Source organism: Phoxinus phoxinus (genome assembly GCF_949152265.1).
Source record: "Phoxinus phoxinus genome assembly, chromosome: 24".
NCBI lineage: Eukaryota > Metazoa > Chordata > Actinopteri > Cypriniformes > Leuciscidae > Phoxinus > Phoxinus phoxinus.
The window spans coordinates 5,238,350-5,261,839 of NC_136899.1; the positions used below are offsets into that span (position 1 = coordinate 5,238,350).

At 38.4% G+C, this 23,490-nt stretch overlaps 1 long non-coding RNA gene across 1 annotated transcript in view; it reads left to right on the forward strand.

Moving 5' to 3' along the window:
* Positions 1 to 126: 126 nt before the first annotated feature.
* The window catches only part of LOC306992368, a 31,119-nt gene continuing 7,755 nt past the window's right edge, over positions 127 to 23,490 (forward strand). The window contains exons 1-3 of the long non-coding RNA XR_013796272.1: positions 127 to 418; positions 2,706 to 2,786; positions 15,309 to 16,474. This is a non-coding gene — a long non-coding RNA (uncharacterized lncRNA). The remainder of the gene's footprint in view (positions 419 to 2,705; positions 2,787 to 15,308; positions 16,475 to 23,490) is intronic.

Sequence of the window (23,490 nt, forward strand, 5' to 3'; positions counted from 1 at the left end):
GGGACTCAGGGCTGAAGATGCATGTTTCAACACCATCCTAAAGCTCCTCAAATAATGCTGGGAGACGGGAGAGTGTGTGTCTGCTGAGTAAAGGCCAGTTCATGCCAATGACGATAAAAATACACCAGCGTACAATACTGTTCTGTTTCACACACTGCAGTTTTGTCGTCTGTCGCTTTACATGCGTTCTGAAAGTGACTCCAACAATATTGTTTCTCTGTGCCGTTCATGTTCTAGTTGTGGTGCGGACTCTGCTATTCTTTTATATTTAAGAACTTTATCTGTATAGTTATCGTCCTTACTGTGAACGGGCCTTTACACACGATGAGATCCCATGAAGCCGGGCAGTCCTGATGTTTCCCAGTATAGGTCCTGCTCTCTGCTGGGAATGAAGCCATATCTGAGTCCCCAATGACAGGTAGGATTTGCATGCCTCATTTATTTATGAATCTAAAAGCGAGCTCCCTTTGGGGCCGTGAACATCTGGCACCGGTTCTGTTCTGAGAAAAACATCATCCCTCTCCACCCTGCTCATGCAAATATGACTTTCACTTCTGAATTTTATGCTAACAGGTTTATTTTTTTAAATGCAATGGACTGAAACTGGCAGTTGTGATAGTTGTATGGTTTTATTTATTTAGGCTACTTTTAATAGAGACTTGAGAGTTGTTTTATCACAATTTTATTGGAGCAAGTGGTCACAATATATTTATTAATTACACAATATACTGTATATTGGCAGTCAAATGTTTGAAATAATTACGGGGGCCATGTGTGTGTGTGTGTGTGTGTGTGTGTGTGTGTGTGTGCACGTGTGTGTGTGTGCGTGTGTGCGTGCAGTAAAATTATCAGTTTTTAAGGGGCTGATCCTTTAAGGCTTGTCACTGTTGTGATTGGCAAACTTCATTGCATAGGAAACAGTATCGACCATGTGTATATATGTAGATGCCATATTTGACCTCTGTCCAGACCACACATCGGCTCTCCCGCCATCATGGAACGGTCAGCTTGTCGTCATCACTCACTTTTGTGGGTGTGAAACTGCCGAGATTTAAAAAGAAATGGGAAAACCTTTCACTTGTGAGAATGTGTTGGTTTGTATTTTATATGGTAACTTTTTAATGTCGTGTTAGCCGATGCCTTCGTCTGGTTGTATGGTGTTAGTTTATCTAGATCTATTGCAGATAAAGATATTAATACATGCTTCTAATTGCAGTTGCAGACCTCAGTCAACTTGCTCTCAAATGTTCATGGACAGGCTTTGACTGTTCCAATATGGTGGACGGCTTATATATAGCGCCCCATAGAAACAACCACTAATGAGGCACTTTTGTATCTATGTTATTATTAATGCCCACTCGCTATTGCACGTGAGTAAGTGTTTTGAAAACATTATCATGTAAAACTTTCATTTACAGACTAAATCATTTTCTTACAGTTTGTGATGCAGCTGGTGCCACAAATGAATACTAGGCATATACTGATCATTTATCATTAATGTTATTTAATGATATTATAGATTACACTTTGTTACACTGACTTTAACGAAAACACCTGTTTTGCAGAACGCTTCCCGCATTTACACGGCTTTGACCAGCAGATGTCGCTAGTCCTTCTGGTCTGCATCATATAAGTAATACAAGAAAGTTTCTTATTATTATGAGAAAATGTCATAATTACGAGAAACTTTCTCATCATTATGATTTACAGAATCATATTTTTTACTCAAGTGTGGCAGTCACCCGAACTGCACACAAGAATGTCTCCTCTTCCACCTTATAACTCCTTGATTGACACGTCTCATTTGAATTTGATTTATCATTTGCAAAAGCTGTTTTGGTTTATTATTTGGTCAATTTAAGCAATTGATTTTTCATTAGAATTTTGTTAGGAAAAAAAGAACGTCCATAGGATACAGTGTAGTATAATATAAGAGTAGTATATGAACTACTACTGTAGAACTATCCATCACTTTACTTTCTCAAGGGAAAATTAAATAAATGATCCAGCTCACGTTCTGCCACTAGATGGCTGTACAATACAGAATTTCACAGCTTCCGTCTCCATGGCAACCACACAGTTTTACATCATTCTGTGATGGAAATCTCTTTCTTCACTTATGTTGTCATCTTATTTGTGGTCTCAATGGGTGTATTTGCTTTTGGGATCTTAGTCTTTTGTCTCTTTTTTTTTTTTTTTTTTTTGTCACTTAATTTGTATGTAATTGACAGACACATAAAACGGCACCCACTTTTCATCTTAACTCTACTTACGAATCCTGCCACCTTTCAAGCAATATTGAAACTAAAATTGCAAAGCAAAAAAATGTCAATACATTTCACAGTGTAAAAAGATTTCCACCTGAATGCACTCCCAGCTGTCCCAGTTCCAGTTTTTATTGTTTTCTAACTTCTCTTATTACCTGTACTACCACAAGGTGGCCTCAGTAAACTTCCAAGTGTGTTGTAAATATCTTAAAATGATAAGGTTTAGTATTATGTCATTTGATATTCTATCTATCTATCTATCTATCTATCTATCTATCTATCTATCTATCTATCTATCTATCTATCTATCTATCTATCTATCTATCTATCTATCTATCTATCTACTGTATCTATCACACACACACACACACACACACACACACACACACACACCCTGTATTTTTACTCTTTGCTTTGTTTCCTGTATTTTAAACATAGGCTAACTGAGCAGAGAGTTCTGAAGAATATCCAGCGTAAGAAATCCTGCATCTGGAGAGCTGATCATCACAGCTTCATTAGGTACCAATTTTGTTTTATTTCCTTGAAATATTACCAGTTAATTATTTTATTGTATTGACAGCCCTAGATTTAGAAAGCATTTTGAAAGAAGTGCCTTTAGTTATGATTTCAACAGAAGTACAAGAGGAAAATCAGAGTCTGCATGAGCAAAATCGACTTTGACAAAGCGAGACCTTGGAGTGCTAAAGGTTGAGAGCCACTGATCTAGCGCAATCTAAACTGCCACAGCTTCAGGCTACACTGGCCAGCATGTAATAATTTAATTTCCCAAGAAAAATAGCCTTTGGGCTGAACTTCATTTCAATATTCATTTTCCAGGTACAACAAGATTAGTTTAAGTTTGTCACTGGATGTTCTCTTCTAGTTACAAGCTAATTTTCAATCTCCTTTCAGGCAACAGTGATGAACTGTGATAGCAGCAATTGCTTTTCCTTCCTCTCCTATTTAACATTTTTTCCCATACATGTCATTTCAAAAATTACATTCTCATGCATGTCATGTATGTTTAAATCAGAGCTGCTTCTCTGGAGCTTTGAATAGGCCACTTCAGATGGAATGCTGTCTTTTGTTTATTTCTTCTATGTCTTCTAATGGCACATACTAAAATAGCTGGTATACAAACAATATTATTATTGCAAATGAAAAAAAAAAGGAGAAGAAAATGAAATTTCACCTGTTTATTATGTTCTCAACCTCATTTAAGAAGCTTCCTGGAGACAAAACAGCAGAACTGTGTAGATTTGAACGCCTTAAATGTTCCCAGAGTGCAAAATCAATAAACGCATCTGAAAGCATTTACCTTAGACCTTATCCGTAATGTCTGAAACAAACATCCAAATAATGTGCACCATTCTGCATTAATGTCAGCTTTAGCTGTGGCCGAATCTGCCATCGCAATGTCTCGGCCCGCGTGAAGGCAAATTCGCCGGCTCCCTGAAATGGTTTTGAAATGCCAGTGCAGGCATTAAGGCACTTCAGTTCGTGCAGAAGAGCTGCTTTACTGTCGTCAGAATCCTGAGAGAGCAGTTTGAGAGGTGGAGATAAGACAGGATACTGTACACAGGCCACAGAAAACCTCACTCCTCACATCTCCTTTATGGCAAGTGTAAATCCTTCCTGACTGACTGCAGCACATTTCCATTATTCATCTTCAAAGTATTATATTAGTCATAAGATTTCATACTGGGGCCCTATCTTGCACCCAGCGCAGTTGACTTTGTACACCGACGCATGTATCATTCCTATTTTGCACCCGACGCACAGCTGACTTTTCCCTCCACAGACGCACGTCGGTAAATTTGTGAATGAACTTGCGCTCGGGGGCGGTTCAGCGAAAAGAGGAGCGTGTTCCGGCGCAAACGTTCCCTGGTGCTATTTTTCAGTTTCAGAAAACAGTTCCGCCACAGGCCAGGAAAAACCTAGTCTAAAGTCAGTGGCCCGTTGCGCTTGTTATTCATATGGTATTTTAACGGCGCGTGCTTGGCCATAATGTAGCGTGTGCACAACGCGCATACACTTTGATTCTCTAATCTACACAAACAGCAGTTTTCATTTTTGCAAAGCATACATTATTACAAGGAAAAATATTATCACACGAGGGAAATCATTGTGGTGTCCATGAAGATGTGAAAAAATAAATCTAGCTTACACATTTACCCAAATTATTATAAGCCTGTTTAACCGAAGCTAATTTGGGTGATCCCCAATGTCACTTCTCTGTGTTTTACGGCCCTGGCGAGAACGTCAGTCTCCTCGGCTGTGAATCGCTCCTGGCGTGCACCTGGCAAATCCGCCGTTATAATAGCGGTCCGCCATGGAACAAGCGCGCCTACTCTTTAAAGGAATGTGAGAGGACGCTCTGATTAGTTTATTTCACGTTACGCCCAAACCACACCTATAAATAATGAAGCTACTCCAAACCAACCCATTTTAGATTTGCGTCAGGCGCTGTTGCTATTATACCGACGGGATCCGCCAACAAAGTTACTTGCGTTTCGCGTTTGATACTTGCGTTTCAGATCGTTAAATTAGGGCTCTAAATGTTTGTCTGACATTACCCTAATAATATAATTTTTATATAAAGATATCTCAGATTTCTAATATGTTTGTTACACGGTTCTCTGGAATACTTGATTTTGATTGATCAATCGGACCACGCCATCCAGTGGTGTAATATTTCTAATTAAAGGTGCAGTAAGCGATCTCTTAGGAACGCTGTTGATATTTGAAATCACCAAAACAAACGTGCCCCTACCCAAAAGGATCACACCCCTATCTTGATAGCTCCGCCCCCAAATTCACAACACGCTATGCAGCAACACAGGCACCTCCCCCCTAATGAGTGGACACGCCCCTTACTGCTGATTGGCTACAAGTGTTTTGGTGCTCAGTCCGATCCACTTTCAACAGCGTTTCTCAGAAATCGCTTACTGTACCTTTTAAACTGTTGTGATACTGTCATGTCACTATTAATCACACCGCAGACTCGCTCTTTCTCATTTCATACAAATGCAACTGGTGCCATCTTCCGTCTTAGTTATGAATTATAGTGAAAATTACCTCAGAGAACGTCAGTATTAATATATATCGTTGCAGTGTTGTCGATTGTTTTGTATATTTGTAATGGACTGTTTTTTTTTTAGCAGAATCTTTAAGATAATATAGCCTACAGGTAAAAAAGATATAATAATTTATTTGGCGAGTAGTCGTGTAATAGGCAAAATAATGTACAGTCAGCAGTGGCCATTCACACAGAATGGTTTCTGGAGACTTGTTTTGGAGTCTCGAGTCCCCCTGTAGTCTGTATTTTTTTCCTGTAAAAATAAATAAAAATAGCTTGAATGTAACCCTACACCCTTGCTTTGAATATGCAAATTAGCCCCGCCTCCACTCACTCACACGAGCTCAGAGTACCTGATCCACTTGGCCAACTTAACTGTAGTAAACGCTGCACGATGGCAAGTAGAAATACTGTGTTAATTCAGCCATATGTTTGAAGTTGATGTATCAGAATGGTAATGCGTTTTATGTATCGCTCTCTCTACAACCTCGGACACATGATAATTAATATGATTAGCCTTTTGCTTGACTATGTTATTAAACAGCTAATAATGTGTTGCTAATGTTACACATACCATGTTCCCATTCGCCATATAAGAGCATATAGTTCATTATAATATCGTAATATACATCATATATATATAATTCACCCGCTATATTGCTAAATGTACCTGATTTTTCATATCAACAGAAAAATATACCGGGAAAACCTGGCTTCTCTTGAGACTCCCCTGCTTCAGAGCATAGTTAATGATATGCTAAAGCCCGCCCACACATTGATGTGATTGGTTACAAGGTAGTTTGTGACGTCAGAACCTACAGAAACACAGTTTCGTGCCAGTCTCGGTCAAACACATTAGTCTAGCGTAGGCTTACATGCAAAACAACGTAATACCAGATAAGTGAAATGTAAAAAAGCGTGTGTGCGATGTGAACGGCCCCTAAGACTGTCTATCTAATAATAACCAATTTTTCCCCCTCATAGTATATCCTGTTGTTTCACTCAGAAGTCTGATCGCGTTATGGAAGTAAAATGGCTTGCGAATGACTTGGGAGGAGAGGGTTGAACCACTATTAGTGCGACTTGTACCCACAGCTCTTGGAAAATTGCCATTTTAAACATTTTATTCCGGAGATCAAAAACTCAAGCCAGCAATTTATTGACTATAGAGAGCTTTTTGATTTTCATGGAAGACAGGTCAACTGTGAAATAGACTTGCTGATATAAAACCCTCTCCTTTACAAATATCACACCAGGTCATTGTAGAATTTGTTTAACCTAAACCTGAATAAATAGTCTGTTTATATGGCAAAATGTCAGATCAGATAATTGAAAATTGTCTTGGATATTACAGTGTCAATCTCAAACTCTTTTTTTTTATTACTAACCAGAAGATGGCAAAGGTGAGCTGCCAGGCATGTGTATGAGCATGAGGAGCATATGTGCATGCCTCCTTTTGTCCCATCTCTGTTTAATTAGTGATCTAACAGTCATAACATCATAACTAAAACACCTGTTCTGCCTGGAGAAGTTTGAATCAAAGCCCTGAGCTTATTAAACTTTATAGCGTAACTCGTCCCGCACTAATTGTGCTACAGACATGAATGATATCTCAAATTGTGTGGTTTGTTGAGGAGAGGTGTCGTCGTTACTGACCCAGAACACCTTAGTGACATCATAGCAACCACCCAGAACACCCTAGCAACCGTATAGACAAATCCCTGGTAGAGCTGCATATTTCTGGATAAAATGAGAATCACAGAGATCGTGATTCTCCCACGATTTTGTACAGACATTTAAAAAAAAATAACATATAGGCCTGATTTACTAGGTTCTGATAAAATGTTAATTGCTGCAGTCTATTTAAAAATGTTTAATTAATTTTGAATTGATTCTTTTTTTAAATCAGTCGAGTGAACGATTCAATGACTCACTCATGAAGACTAAACTTGTTTTGTTACTTGAATGAATGATTCAATGTACAAATAAATGGAAGTCACTTGTCGCCACCTACTGGTGTAACAATGTAATTGAAGATCATTATTTAAAGCTTCAAGTTACTTTCAAAAGTTGATTTGCTCTATTTTGATTGCTTCCGTAGACATCAGTGTTTATATCCGAACTATAATTTTTTTAACCCATTTCTTATGTGATAATTTTAATATTTGTAACATAAATAGCGACACTGTGTGGTTGAAAAGACTGTTTGTGTAGTCAAAGTCAAACTGTCAAAGGTTTTAACACACAGGCGAATCGTTGTCATCGAACCCATTATTATTATTATTATTATTATTTAGGAATGAAATCGTGTGGGAATTTGAATCGAGATTGCAATCTTTTAACGATTAATCGTGCAGATCTTCTCCCTGGCAATCACACACACACACACACACACACACACACACACACACACACACACACACACACACACACACACACACACACACACACACACACACACACACACACACACACACACACACACACACACACACACAACACCTTAGCATCATGGTGGTGATTTTGCATAGACAAGACTCACTTTTTCCTAAGAAAAAAATCACCTGTTGGTGATTACAGGTGTGTAATTTTTAATTGACACTTTTATTCTGATTTAGCTAATGGGATAGTTAATTCAGTATGAAGATGACATTATGTGATTTATACAAATTTTATTGATATGTACCCTGTCATAATTAAATGTCTTTATGAAACATCTGGGAGATAGTTCTCTAAAACTCTGTAAAAATGGCCAGAAGTGGTTAAGATTAGTTGATACAACAGACATAAATCCAATATATATATAAAAAAAGTCAGTGTTTAACAGTATTCAGAGAAAAACAATAGAATACAAATTTGCTACGCAGAGCCATTCTTATGTGTGTCTGTGATTAGTTGGAGCGGGAACATTTTCTGAGACACAAACAGCCAATTACCACTTCATTGAGATGTATAAATGTTCATCATGCAATGCCTTCATTTAAATAGAAGTTAAACGAAGATTTAGGCGTTCTCACAACAGACAAGCACACGTTTGAATGGCAGTGCCGTGAATGATGTACTTAATTAAGATGTTCATTAATGAGTCAATAATGAGCACTCTTTCAGAGTATGTCAGAAGACACCCAGCGGGCAAATAAGAATCTGTTCATTAAGTACCGTAGTTTTATATGAGGGAGAGTTCCTCTTGATGTTAAAATAATCAATTTGTAAGCGTGCCGATTTGAAATTAGGTGGCGAAATTGTTCGTTGAGAACTTTGAACTTTTAAATGGCCATTTATGACTGAAGGAAATCGTCGTCATCATTTTAACTCTCATTGCTTATGTTGTACAAGTCTTGGCTTTTAATAATGCAATATAATTGTGTTAATATTTCAGAATGTGGTTTGTACCAGTGATTATTGTAATGCTCAATGAAAAAGTCGTATGAAATGCTAATTCTTATTATACTTCTGCATAATCCTGCTAAAGCTTTGGGGTTAATGCTTTGGAATAACACAGAACCTCCAGAGTCTCACCGCAACCCTTTACATAAGACCTAAATGAACACCTAACTATGAATAATGGTGGAGAGGGAGAGTAGGTGAGACTGAGCCAATGAAACTTTTAGGACGCCTGGAGTGTGCTGTAATTTAATAATCATTTTATGACTTTGATGATATTAAATTGTTGATCAAAGCCACAGGAATTTTCAAAAATATGCGAGTTGAAATATTTATGAAGACAAACTCTTATATAAAACTACTAGATTTGAACATTTTCTGAAAAGAAAAAGGGGGTCATTGCCTTGAGAAACTTGTGTGATGTGAATGGTTAATGTGTTGCTAGGTCGGTTGCTGGAGTATTCTGAGTGGTTCTTAATGGAGTGCAACAGTTCCCGCCCACTTTTTCATCGGCTTTGGCTCGGGAAGTATTGTTTCCATTCATTTGTCCCATAGAAATAAAAAAGAAAGTCTTTGTTAAAGAGTTATAAGCCATGAACCAAGCCAACCAGCTACGAGGGGAATCGCAACACCACAAACTTTGATTTGAAGAAAAAAAGTACGTATTTGAAAATTTTAACAAAAAGACGTAACGGTTTTAGTGAGGGAAAGAACTACACTGTCATAAAGAAGCATTGTGAACAGCATAATCGAAATAAAAAAAATACTCATTTACAAATGTTGATTATATGTATAAAAACAATACATATTAAAGGGGTCATGACATGGGTTTTTTTATTTTATTATTATGTTCCCTTAGGTGCAATTATAGTATTACTATAGTTTTTTTACAAAAAACTTTTAAAATGTAGTGATTTATGACCTTTTCCCACACTGTTTCTCATCCTCTGATTCAAACAGTCTGTTTTGGGGGTGTTTCCCCTTTAAGAGTTCAGTGTTAACGCCCACTGTTATGATTGGCTAACGTCAGTGCCTAATAGTGTTGCCAGACGTACGATAATTATCGTATTTGTACGATAATTTTGACCTCTGTACGATGTACGATCAATAATGAAAAAAATCCCATAATGTACGATAATTTCAGAATTGCCCGCAAATTAGTTAAAAAATCTCCCGAAATCTAGATCGAGCAAGCAAGAGCGCGCATGTGTAGCGCGCGCACAGCAGAGAAAGGGAGCGAGAGACCTTGCGTGCGTGTGCTAGTGTGCGTGTGTGCCTCACGAAGCGCATGTAAGGACCTATTTTTTTTACAGTCTATGGTAAGGACCCAACCAAGCGAATTATTCAGACACCCCCCCCCCCCCCCCCCCCCCCCCCCCCCCCCCCCCCCGTTGGAGAATTCTGCGCATGTTTTCCTCGTGTACGATAATTTTCTTCAAAATACGATAATTTTGAGCTTTTGGTACGATACTTGGACATTTCCAATCTGGCAACACTGGTGCCTATATGCATCAATTATTAACGCCCCCAGCCAGAACTTTGCGGATTCAGCGTATTTAAAAAGTAGTTTAAAGTTTTAAATACATTACTTACAGTTTGCGTCGTCGTTGTTGAGCCCAGAATAGTCAAATAGCCCATTGCCAGCAAAGCCAGCATCATTTTGGGATTTGTTCTCAAAACAGTCATTCTTCAAGTATAGAACAAACGCTTAAACTAACACTGCCGTGACTGGGACGTCCGCAAAAAATAAAGTGCATCCATTTTCCCCTGACGACTGGATCTTTCGCAGCGTATTCAAAGATGTTGTTTGTCCACAGCCAGGAACAGCACATCTGCGTGGCATCGTCATTTCCCTGTACAGAGACCCACACTCGCTGTCCTTTGACTGAACACTTGTGAGGCGCGCAGCGCGCGGGGCGACAACGATACGAAATGAGCGTAGTTGCCTTGCGCTTTAAAGGCTATGTTGCAGGTTAGAGTACCCAGTGAGCCAATGTATAGAAAAATAATGTAGGAACTATATTTAAATATGAACATATACTTATAAAACGCTATTTAGGCTTCTGGAGTCGTTTTTGTGAGAAAATTTTCCTTCCGCGTTTGAAAACCGCCAAACCGGAAGTGACGTAACATGAGGCAGAGCGGTCAAAGTAAACAATAGGGATGTTCGCCGGAGTCAAATGTGACGTCACGATATGGGCGTGGTCGCGAACTGGTTGGCAGAAAGAACCAAAACATGTCGCAGACTCGCAGCAGTCTACCTGTGTTTTGTCAGCATATGCTAATTATTTGTCCGAATAACCAAAAAAGAGATATAAGGTTAAGCTTTTATATAAGCAGGGTTCATGTTCTCTGCCTGATCAATATCACCTGAGTGAGAATTGGAGCAAAAGCCCGGACACATGGCCAGATTTGACATTCGGCGACATCTATCTGTATCTCATCGACACGCCATCTATGTTTACCAGAGAGTCGATGAAGGCGTACAAATCTTTAGATGCCTATAAATTAAGTAATAATTACGAATATTACTTGTTGTAACTAAGGATAACTGGTAAATATGTTACAACTAGAGTAAAAATACAGGTGTAATTTATCCATGGGCTATATTCAAAATTATCTTACCTCTGATATATAACATTGGTTAACATATACGTAAAATGTATGAATAAAAATACAATAATTTGCCATTAATTTATAAGGGTATGTCAGTGTTATTATACTTCCATTGCTCAGTCACAGCATGCACAAAAAGTTATGTAAACAAACACTTTGACACGTCTTCCGCGGTATTTTGTACAGTTATTCATTGATTAATTAACCCATCAATGAGATAGAACCTACTAGTAACATTTATTTACAAAATGAGTTTTAATTTTTAACGCAAAATGTAGGTAGCAGACGCGATCGTGGTCCGCTGGCTCCCATTGTTTCCCGCTGGGTATAGACGCCTAATTGCAGAAATTCAAAGCTTTCTTTCTTGATTCAGGCTGTTTAGGTACGCGGTAGAAGCTCTTGGCGTTATTACTCTTATCGAACCTGTTAACACAGCCGATCACAAAGCACGATACAACCATTTTCTTCTGTGTTTGCGCTGCGCTTTAAGCGGTCATTACTGTTCTTCTGCCAACCAGAGCGCGTCGTGACGTCACGGCGAAGATCCCTATAGGAAAGCAATGGATCGCAATGACAGATCGGACGCTGAGGAAATTCTAGCCTAAATGTTTACTCGTATGATGGACCCAGTGGTGTAGTCTAGTTTTTTGTAGTGAGTATACTGTGATTACATATACTGTACACCAGCCCCCCCCCCCCCCCCCCCAGCGCCTCATACTAACCCGTCCCATCACCTCATAAGCACCACCAACAGTGTTAGCTTATAGATTTATTCACGTTAGCCGACGATATGTATAACACTATGCTCAGATCACAATATTGTACAGATTATTATCATGTATCAGGCAAAAGTAAAGCTATTATTTAGACCCTTACCTGCATGTGTTGTGTATGTCAGCCATTAGGAGACAGTTTCCAGAGGAAGAAGGACTTTATAAAGGCTTTGAATGGCCCCATTTGGTGACAATGAATACAAAAATAATCACAATCACAACTGTCTTACTGTAGCCTATAAAAACTTTATATTTAGAAACAGCCAACACAAACATTAAAATTCGGAGTACAGATTGGAAATTAACTTAATATATTATATTTAGGCTATAATAAGTGTCGGCTGCAGACTAATAACAAACACATAAATGCATTACATTACAAGTTTATGTAGGATATGTTAATTAAATTAAGACAAGGCACATTAAGACAGGTAGGCTACATGTAGCCTATGCATTTTGTAAAACAGAAGTAGCTACAAAAGTGATCTCTGACGGATCCGTGACCGTCATGTTTCCCGCCCGCGGCCGAAACACAATCTGACGGCGGACCGGGCGCCCCGATGAAGAGCCGGGACAGTGTGCACATATCGCCGTCATCATATAACTCCATGTCGCCGAGATTAAATAAACACAAGATTTTGACGCGTATCCGAGAGTGGAGCGGAGTGTGAGCGCGCACTGCATGGCACGGGCGCGAACACTAATCAACAGTGAAACAATTTAAAATACTCTATCATTTCTGGTCATACAGAAAATAATAATAGCCTACATTATTCGCAACTACTTTTATTTGTGTAAACTCGGAATAACAAGAAAGCGTTGTGCTTTTGTCAAATAAAATAAAACAATCAGGCGCGCTTTCATGATCTCCGTGAACTGGAGCGCGAGAACTGAAACTAAATATGTAGGCTTGAAATGTCCACTTCAAAACGAACAAATTCGAATCGAAAGCTAATACCTTCTGATTATGTAATCCGTATGAAAGGTGCATTTCTCTCTAAAAGCGCACCCGCTTAACAGCGGAGATGGAGATATGTTTTTAACCGACAGTGATTTAGAAAACAATAGTTTATTAATGAACAATTAAAATGCCTCGTTATTTTTTCAGACACATTTATTATTAAATCACCTATAAATCACCTTTCTGTAGGCTGTGGTTCCAGAGACATATGGCTCTTCTCATTCAGTAGGCTACTGCGGGAATAATATCATTTCCAGGTTCTAATTTTGTCTCAGAAAAATAAATCAACAACAACAAAATCTATATTAATTTGTGAATATTTTAAATGTTTAATTAAGGGGCAACAAGTAGCCTAATAAACAAAAATTCGTCAATATTAATTTTTTTGCGCAGCATTTGGTGTAGCCTAGCCTACAGTTCTTTTTGTTTTGTAATTACGGGTTAAAAATATTTTTGTTCTCTCTGTTTTGTAATTTAGTCAACTTTATAGATTTCAACCATATTATTCCTTCTTGAGTCTTTTTAACAAGAATTTAGATTAATGTATGAATTGAATAGTAATTGTGTGACCTATGATGAGGGAACAACCAGTGATACCCTTGGTAGTACCATCAAATGATAGCCTATAGCGATGTCATCAGGATACACATACAGCGGTAGGCAGTGGCCCACCTTACCGGGTGACCACGTCGTGGTTCACCAGAATTTATAGTTTACCCACCTCTTTTTTTACCACTACACCTCTGACCACGACGATGATTAATTGAAATACAATAACCACCGAAAACACACTGAATCACGACCGCTCCAACTGAATACCAACCTACTCTGCACTGAGCGAACGCACAACGCAGAGCCCGGCGGCAAACGACTGCCTCATGTGACGTAATATGACGCGATGGTGAAAAAAAACGGTTTTTCAATGCGGTCAAGGAAACGGTCACGTTTTCTACTAAATTTGTGCCCTTATGTCTTGCAAAACGATTTTAAATCCTGCATTTACTTTTCATATGGTATTTTCATACAAGGTTATATATTAATTTTGAAAAAAAAAAAACCTGCAAGATGGCCTTTAAGCGTAGTTGTCTTCTGCTGGAGGCGGTCTATATGCAAACGCTGGTACGTCACTTCGCACCGTGACGTCAATTCTTACCATGGATCCAGAACGAGCTGTATTTAGAGCTTGATTAAATAAATGATTCGTTTATAATGGGGAGGACGTCTTAAGCTATGAAACTTGCAGGACGTTTTAAGGGTACAAAGACCTCTTATATACCAAAAGATCAAGGCAAATTTGGTTTCTCATGTCATGACCCCTTTAAGTTAATTGTAAAATCTGCATAGATATACGAACATTTTAGTGTTTTGAGAGCGTAGGGAGATCGACTCGATTATATAATTCGCAGTGCTTCATGGGAGTGGGAGGAGCTAAAGAGCTATTTTGGAGCGTGTTGCGTTTTATGTTTGTTTATTTATTTATATAGCACAGTTTAATACAACTCACGTTGCCCAAAGTGCTTCACAAACTAAAAAACTCTTACATAGGTTTAAGACTCTGCTTTTCTGTACAGCATCAAAGGTAATGTAGTTTTTCTAAAGGAATTCTGTTGTAAAATACGATTATTTCAAACATAAGATGAAATAATGCAGGCTGACGGCTTAAGCAGAAGCAAATACCATGGATTAACAACCTCATACTGTAGGTCACAGCAGGTCTGTCTTTAAAGGTTTACAACAGTTATCATTAAAATGTCCCTATGGAGAAAATGAATGGAGTTTTGTACGTCTGGAACCCGACTGTTGCACTCTATAGGGTGTTCTGTTCTGAGTGGATGTTATTGTGCAGCTATGGCAGTTGCTAGGTTTTTTTTTGAGTAGTTTCGTAGTCTCTATGAAATTCTGAATGTTATCATCTGCATTGATTGCTGTGCACGTAGAAAGGCAAAAGCACTGTTTGAAGTAGTACAAAAAGTATGCTGTGGGGTGACTTGGGTTAGGTTTTTTTTAGGGGGCGTTTGTAACCACTAGCCCATGTGATCAATTCTGCATTAGACTGTAGCTATAAACAACAATATAGGGCGTCTAGATAAATACCACATCACTAATAATACATCACACACACCCCCACAAACAGCTTGAGTAATGCATTGGGATGGATTGTGCTTTCCAAAGTTCGCTTTTAGTTCACTAAAAAGGCCCTCAGATCTCTTTTACTGTTCCCTCTCTAGGTTTACCGCAGTCAGTCAACAGTCGACACCTTCTTACAAAGCTTCAACACACAGACGTCTAGGACCTGGATTGGATCAGGGCCGGTTATGGCCATTTTGGAGCCCTAGATCGCCTGTCCCCTCATTGGCACCCCTTCAACTGATGGCGCTATAGGCAACCGCCTAGTTTGCCTAGAAACGGCCCTGTCAGGGATGAATGAATGGCTGCGTCTAAAATCGCATATATGCGAAAAACAGTGTGTGTCAAAAGAAGTATGTCTGAATTCACAGTACTCATAAGATTTGGCAAAATGTCCCCGAATGGCTGGTAGGTCACATGATAATGACAACATGGCGGCATTCATACTACACATTCATAACATAGAACATAGTTTTTTAGCGGTTGTTAAGACGCAGCCCATGACTTCTAAACTCATCTGCACTATCTGCCAATATATATCATTGGTATTTCTCTCGACACATTCAAAACTTACAGAACTGCAACTCTGAGCGGTTACAAAAGACCAAACGCTGAATACCAAACTGACTCTTCGTGTCCGTAGCTGTGGTTTAGACATTAAAATAAGTGAGGAATATCGATTATACTGTCACTGGTGTGGAGGGGGACAGATCCTTTCCTGACTAATTTGTAGGAAAATGCACCTTGCGGCTCCTCTTCTGACACAGTGTTTATTCAGGGGGAAATAATTGGTAATAGCTGAAAGGTAACGTGAGCAGAATGATTCTCATTTTTCTGCCCGTGCCGGTAACGTCTCATGCATTTTTATGCTGTACAGGAGCAGTATTAGAACTGATAATGTTCAGTAATTAAAGCGGCATGAATGGGTGAAATGGAGCCTGTGCTAAAACCCATTGCTTAGTTTCATATAGTTCAGCAATTCCCAACGATGTTCAGTTGGTGGACCATTAAAAAAAAAAAAAGTGGGGACCACAGAACAGCCATTCTGCTTTGTTCATAGTTTATTGCAATTCAAATTTAAAGCAGAGTTATAATGAATTAAAATTCAAAGAAAGTAGTAGGTCATCCGGGTACTTTTTGCCTTCTCTTTTATGAGTAGCCTATTGTGAATTCAGACATACCTTTGTCACATACTGTTTTTCATCTACTCACACTATATATATGGGATTTCGTATGCAGCCATTGAGATGAATGGGAACGCTATCAGGTAATTTACATTTCTTTGGTAAATTAATCCAATGTTTGCTAGCCACCTAATAAATAAAATACAGAATTCGTGTTTTCTTATTAGAAATTACTTTACATTATGACCACAAAAAACTGACATATTCAATCATTCACGCACGTCTGCTCGTTCACTTAATAAGAAGTAGGGCTATTGTCTTTCTGCGTTTTGAATATTCAAATCACATGTTGCGCAATTTCATCTCTGATTTGGTTCAAGGGTTAGGATTGTTTACCGCAGAATTTTCCGAAATGTTCATGTAGAAAATGAATGAGAAATTAAGCCTACTTCTGAAACCCATGCTGTTGGAAAAGTGTGTGTTTCCTGTTGAGCTCCATCATGACAGGTCTTCTGCTGAAATGATGTGTGTGATTGATGATAGGGAATTAGATTTTCCTTAATTCGCATTTGATGATCATAGTTTGAGACATTTTACCACAACAAATTACAACAAGTAGCAAACGGAGAGCAGAAAGGAGGGCGGATGTAATCCGACTCATCCCGCGGGAATCGTACGGCAGGGATGAGCCATTCTAAAATAATGTGGCTGATCCAGGCCAATTTGTTTAGAATCACTGGGATTTGACTACGTCTCGGTTAGTGATCCTAAAATAATGGGAGTTGTCATGGACAAAAGGCGGAGACGACATAAATCCACAGAATCCATGCGAATCAGGGCTGCCGCTCCAGAGCGCATCGGGGTGTTTTTCCTCCATCTGACATTAGTACAGTAAATCCAGGCCACAGCGGATGTTTACCGCTGCTGTCCGCATGTCCTGTCGGATCCATTTGTGTACACAGTGCCCTGCTGTCCCACAAATATGTTGTTTTCTGCCAACGCTTACTCAAAAATACATTTATGCCACCTGCAAGTTACTTAAAATGAACTAATGGGACACAATTCTTTGTTGGGTTTTTCCCCCACAAAGTCCTTTCAAATTGTATTTTGTCTAGAGATTTGTGTAGAGACAACATGAATCATGTTTGTTCATTCAAGCAAGGGATTTTTCCCTCCAGAATGTTTTGTGAGGAGAATACATGTTGAAATTAAGTGTGTTTTGAGTAAAAGTAGAAAAGAGGGAGACTTTTTAGTGTTTACCGTGTTTTAGTGTTTTTATCCTGTGAGTTTTGGGAGTTAACATTGTGGTGAAGAGTGAAGCTTGTGTTATGTTGAGGATAGGCTATCATATTATAATAATTATATCATTTTATGCAATTATTTGAAGAATCATTTGTGTCGATGTCATGATGGAATGTTTATTGCATGTCCAAAAAAAAAAGATTTTAAGTGTGTTAATGAAAGAACGTTTTGCTAACATTCTCATAAAACGTTATTTCTGAATGTTCCCTGAACTTTCCAACCGTCCAGTTAAATGTTTAAATGTTTTAAAACCTTTTTTTTTCTTGGTTATACGAACATTCTGTTTTATTATTTTGCAAATATTATGGGAATGTTACTTTCTTTTGATTGTTCTGAAACAAGTTGAAAAACGTTAGACGAACGTCCAACAAAAACGTTTCAGAAAAACATTCCATATAAATGGCATTTTGTGAACATTCTACTTTAAGAACTTTGTTCATAACTTAGAACTTTCAAGTTCATCCGTTACTCCTCCATCCTTCGGTGTCACATGATCTGAAATCAGATTTGCGGCTCAAGAAACATTTCTTATCAATGTTGAAAACCGTTGTGCTGCTTAATGTTGTTGTAAAAACCACTATACTTTTTTTTCAGGATTCTTTGGTGAGTAAGAATTTTTATTTATTTGAAATATAAGAATTTGTAACAATGTAAAAGCCTTAAAAGTAACTGTATTCATTTCTTTCAAAACAAAAAATCGTACTGACCCCAAACTTTTGAACGGTAGTGTGAATACTGGTTGCATGATTAGGAAAAGGACGAAAAGTTATTACCGGTATTCAAGAGAAAGTGAGAAATGAGAAAGTTCTGATATTTAATTACTGTTATCCACTCATCCTCTTGTTGTTTAGTGCTTGAATAGTCCATCAGTACAGCTGTGAAAAGTCCATCACCGTATGAGCTTGTGATTCCAGACATTTGCAGTGTGAGCAACCAGCATTTCCTTTTCCTGGCTTTTCATCCATGTAATCCCATTCTGCCATAATCAGACCGGGATTTCATTTAATCAATGCCCTAAGCCTCGGAAAGTCAATTCTCGTCCACATTCATTCCGTTTCCTCTTTCTGAAAGTGTTCATAGGTTTCTGGTTCACATACAGTTATCATTTAATCTATATTTCATTTATTCACTATCATTAATCCTCAGTGTGGTTGTGTTTTGATCAATTGATCGAATAGATTTGAAAGAAATGACACCACACTTAAAGCCCTCAATGTGAAGTCCAGACGCTTGTGGATCATATTCAGATCAAATCCAATATAAATATGTGACGAGAGAGATTGTAGATGATCCCATACCTTTATGGAAACAAATAAATTCCCTGCATAGACAACCAATATCGGAAAAAGTTGTTTTTCTCACAAGTCTGTCGGTTTCAGTCCACACTTGAAGATTTTATGAATTTAAGTGCCTCTCAAACTCTGAAGGGTCACTAGGGATAAAAGTAGCACATGGCAGATGCAGCCTCAATAATACATTTGAGCAGTGCATTGTGGGAAATATTATTGGGCAAAGTAACACTGTGGCTTGTGTCGAGCCAATACCATGAAAGCGTACGGATAATAACTTCACAAGTAGACAGACGTGATCTGTCTCTCCAGGTAAAGAAGAAGAAAGGAAACAAGAAAGGATTTAGTCCCACGGCGTCTCGTTATTTAGGCTTTTTCACCTTTTACAATTTATATTATGACATTTACATTTCTGTCCACACTTCCAATAATAAATAAATAAATAAAGAAACAAACACATCACACCCTTCAGACGGCAATTTTCTGTCTCAGAGCTGAGATTTTTGAAAATATAAATTACATCTCTAGCCGTGTGTGAGCGATTCAAAGTATTCATTAAGCAATTGCTGCGATGACTGAACATCATAATTATTCCGTGGCTGAATACAGATTGGTGAGTGTAATTATCATTACCTTTGACCCTTAATAGCCCCTAAAGTAATGACCTTTGACCCCTGAGGAAAATGTAGTGCCGTATTTTCTAGGAGAACTGAATTGAAGCTACTGCATATGGAGCATTTAACATTAATTATGCACAGAATAGTTTTATTCACAGGGACTTCAGACTGAACTCAAGGCCAGACTGTTTTGGACTTAGTCTGAATGCTATAGTGTCACGTTCGCCAATCTTTCACTCATTAGTGTTCATTGGTTATCGGATGCTCTGTCGTGTACAGACAGTGTGGAAACAGCTTAAATGTTATTTCAACCGTAATAATTTGTTTATTAAACTAAAAGGCATCAGTTAGGTTTAATCAAAAGCAGCAGACTGGAAACAATAGAAAATATTATTCTCAAAAAAAAAAGAATCTGCGACTGGCAACACATTATAATGAAGTGAATATTATATGAATACAATAATAAAACATGCAGCAAATTTGTATGTATATATATATATATAATATTGGCTAATCACATTTCTATTATTCAGTATAGCAGTTTTGCATGGGTGATATTTCTTAAACATGCACTGCCAATGCACCTGACATTGAAAGAAGATTGTGAGCATATGGATTATTAATAACATACTTACTGCTTTTTTGTTGCGCCATTTGAATGGGAGTTAAAGGGATGGTTCGGAGTAAAATCAACCAGGGTCCTTTGCACCATGACATCGAGCCAGACACCCCCCGAGAAGCCTTTTTCCCTTGGTCGAACATTATTAAAGTTATTAATAATGTAATAACTTATATAGAGATATCAGCCGAATGGCTTAGTGCAGGCGCTAATGGATCTAAGGTTGTATCTCGTAAATTACCCCACTAATAATGCCCGGAATGGTACCAAACTAATACAGTAGTACAAATAGGTTCTGTAGTCATAAAACGAGGCATTGGAAATTTTGTAAGTACATCAGGAGTTTATTTAAATAACACTTACCTGACGGCTCATGCTACCGCTAACCCGGACGTCGACGTCACTTCAGTGATTTGGGAAAAGCACGTAAACTCCTGGCAGAAAGCGACAAATTGTTATTTTTTCCGAAGTGTTGACAACTTAGCGTTAACTAATAATTGTTGCAAACTGGTACCACCAACCTTGAGGGGGGTGTTTGGCTCGAGGTCATGGTGCAAAGGACCCTATAGGTTTATTTTTACTCCGAACCATCCCTAGGGATAGTTCACCCAAATTCTGTCATCATCATTTACTCGCCCTCAAGTTTTTCCTAACCTGTATGAATTTCTTTCTTTTGTTGAACACAAAGGAATATATTTTGAAGAAGGTTAACCAAACAGTTGATGGACCCCATTGACTAGTCTGCCATAGGAAAAAACACTCTAGAAGTCAATTGACCCTTCGCAGGGAGCTTGATTGACAGGTGATCAGGTGACAGTAACTAAGGGGGGCGGGTCTTTGCGAACCGTCAACTGGGCCTGTCAACTGTTTGCTTTCAACATTCTTCAAAATATATTTTGTGTATATGTTTTGTATATATTTTGGGTGAACTATCCCTTTAAACACTTGGATCTAGCTTTGAGTTTAGTTCTTAATTGTATAATAGAGTCGATGTCATTGATCCAGTCCGCCTAAATAACATGGTTGGCCAATGTCCTTTCATTCAAGAGTGATTATACACAATACCCGTTAGATAACACAACAACTACTGTTATTTAATGCAATGACAGAACTGTGCTTTGACAATCAAAGTACAGCCTTGTTTATTGCCTGTGTTTGTTTTGTGGTAATGGGAATTGCATCTAGTAATTCCCTTCACAGCCAGCAAAGTGAAGAAAACACTCCGGGAGTGTTTGGAAAATTCCACATGAAATATTCAGCGTGTCACGCTCATATGGCGCTCCGTTACGCTTGCTGGCATAAAGCGTTTCACTCTCCCTGATTAAGTGTGAGATATGAAACAGTCTGGAACTTTCTCATATCACCGTCCTGCATAAATGAAGCACTGAAACCTGGAAGACGATACTAAAGACACCTTCATCTCGGAGCGTCAGCTTCCTATCTGGACCTCTTTTGGACTGATCAGCGCTGCGTTTTCTGATTTACATATTGATAGATTCACCACGAATGGGAACTCATTTCAGCTTTGAAGATTCGGCTTAGAGCGAATGTGAATTAATTTAGATTCCCATTTCCTGCGCTCATAAGCTCAGGACGACCCTCGACCGACCCGAAGGAAGAGCGAGGCAGCGTGTCACAATGATTATGTTCACTCAATAAAGATAAGAAAGTGAAATGTAAAATACAATAAAAGCCCTCGTAGATTTGCTGTTTTAAAGCAATGTGGTCGTGTTAGGAATTGTAGGTATTCGAATGTTAAGCTTGATTCTGGCACACATAGGCATTCGCAGAATCGCAAACACAGAAAATTATTTAAGTTGGCATGAAACAGAAGTTGTGATAGTCTTTCGTTCCTTGAGTGAAACGGCTTCTCGAACAAGAACAAATGTAGGGCGGGGCTTGATTTTGTCCATGGGGAATTGATTGGATGGTTGTGGTTTGCAATTGGTCGATCTCATGTGAGTGACAGGTTGCCCCGCCCTCACGCCAGTAAACACATCATCAGAGAAGAGAAGATGCAAGAGGGAGGGGAAATTATTTTGATTAAAGATAACAAAAGCTCATCAATTTAAAAAACAATAATGATGTGCACGGATAAATCATTTTATTTCATTTTTGATTCCATGGAGACTTAAGATAGCCAGCATTCTCGTGTGTTTGCAGACACTGAAACGTATTAACACACACACACACACACACACACTGTATTTGAGCTACGTCTCGAGTTTCGGCCTCGACACCTAAATGGGTTTTGCTGATAAATAACTTCTGATGGCTTAGTGAACATATACTTGTGTTCTCTCCAACCCCTGCGTGAGCTCTTAATGGTTTTATCTTTCTCTTTTAAAACTTTGGAGTGATGCCACGCTCTCAGCACGGCTGAATTGATTAATTATTTATTAGCTCTTGCCATTCACCGACTGTCAAAATGAATCTGAAACACCAGCAAATGTAACGCATCATCAAATCATATTGAAATGCAAACAATGGGGAACATGCATATGCAAATTGATCTCAAAATTGACCCAGTGTTGTGAAGGCGCATTGAATGTGGCAGATGGAATTTAAAAGCCTTCAGTTTTACTCTGCTAAGCAGCTTACTGCTAATTATGGAAAATGGTTTTCTTCACGTTTGTTTGGTGCCGTAACGCAGCCGTTAAACCAAGCGGATGGCCTAACAGGAATTAATTGATTTATGGGTTTGCATAGACATGAACACAGAGCCTGTGGTCAGGGGATGATCTGATGATTAATTAGTCAATATGGATGATCAGTGGTTTTGGGTTAGGCTTAACATACAAAGCCTAACATTACACTTATTATTATTTTTGTTTAAATTAGACTGTTATTGGGTGTGCAACTAAAGCCTGGATTTTTTTAATTGGATAACCAATTATTGATATACAATTTTTAAAGGGATAGTTCACAAAGAAAAAAAGAAGCTTCTGCCATTATTTACTTTACTTTTTACTTTTTTCTTCTTCTGTTGAACACAGCATTTAAATAATGCTGGTAATCAAAAGCCATTCACTTCCATAGTATTTTTTTTTCTACTATGGAAGTCAATGGGGCCCGTCAACAGTCTGTTTTATTAATTATGGCAGGATATATGCGCATAGATTAGGACACTGGACATGGGCCACTGAGAGATGATTCACAGGCTTTTTTAACAATAAATTCCTGTGGGTATTTTCCCAGGCTACTTTATAGTACATTCTTAACGGCATGGGAATGTGCAGGCTATTCCTGGAAAAATGACTGACATGGATGATCTGAACAGGATTAAAATCATGGAGAAGCTCTATTAATTATTGCATTATCCCACTTCGCCC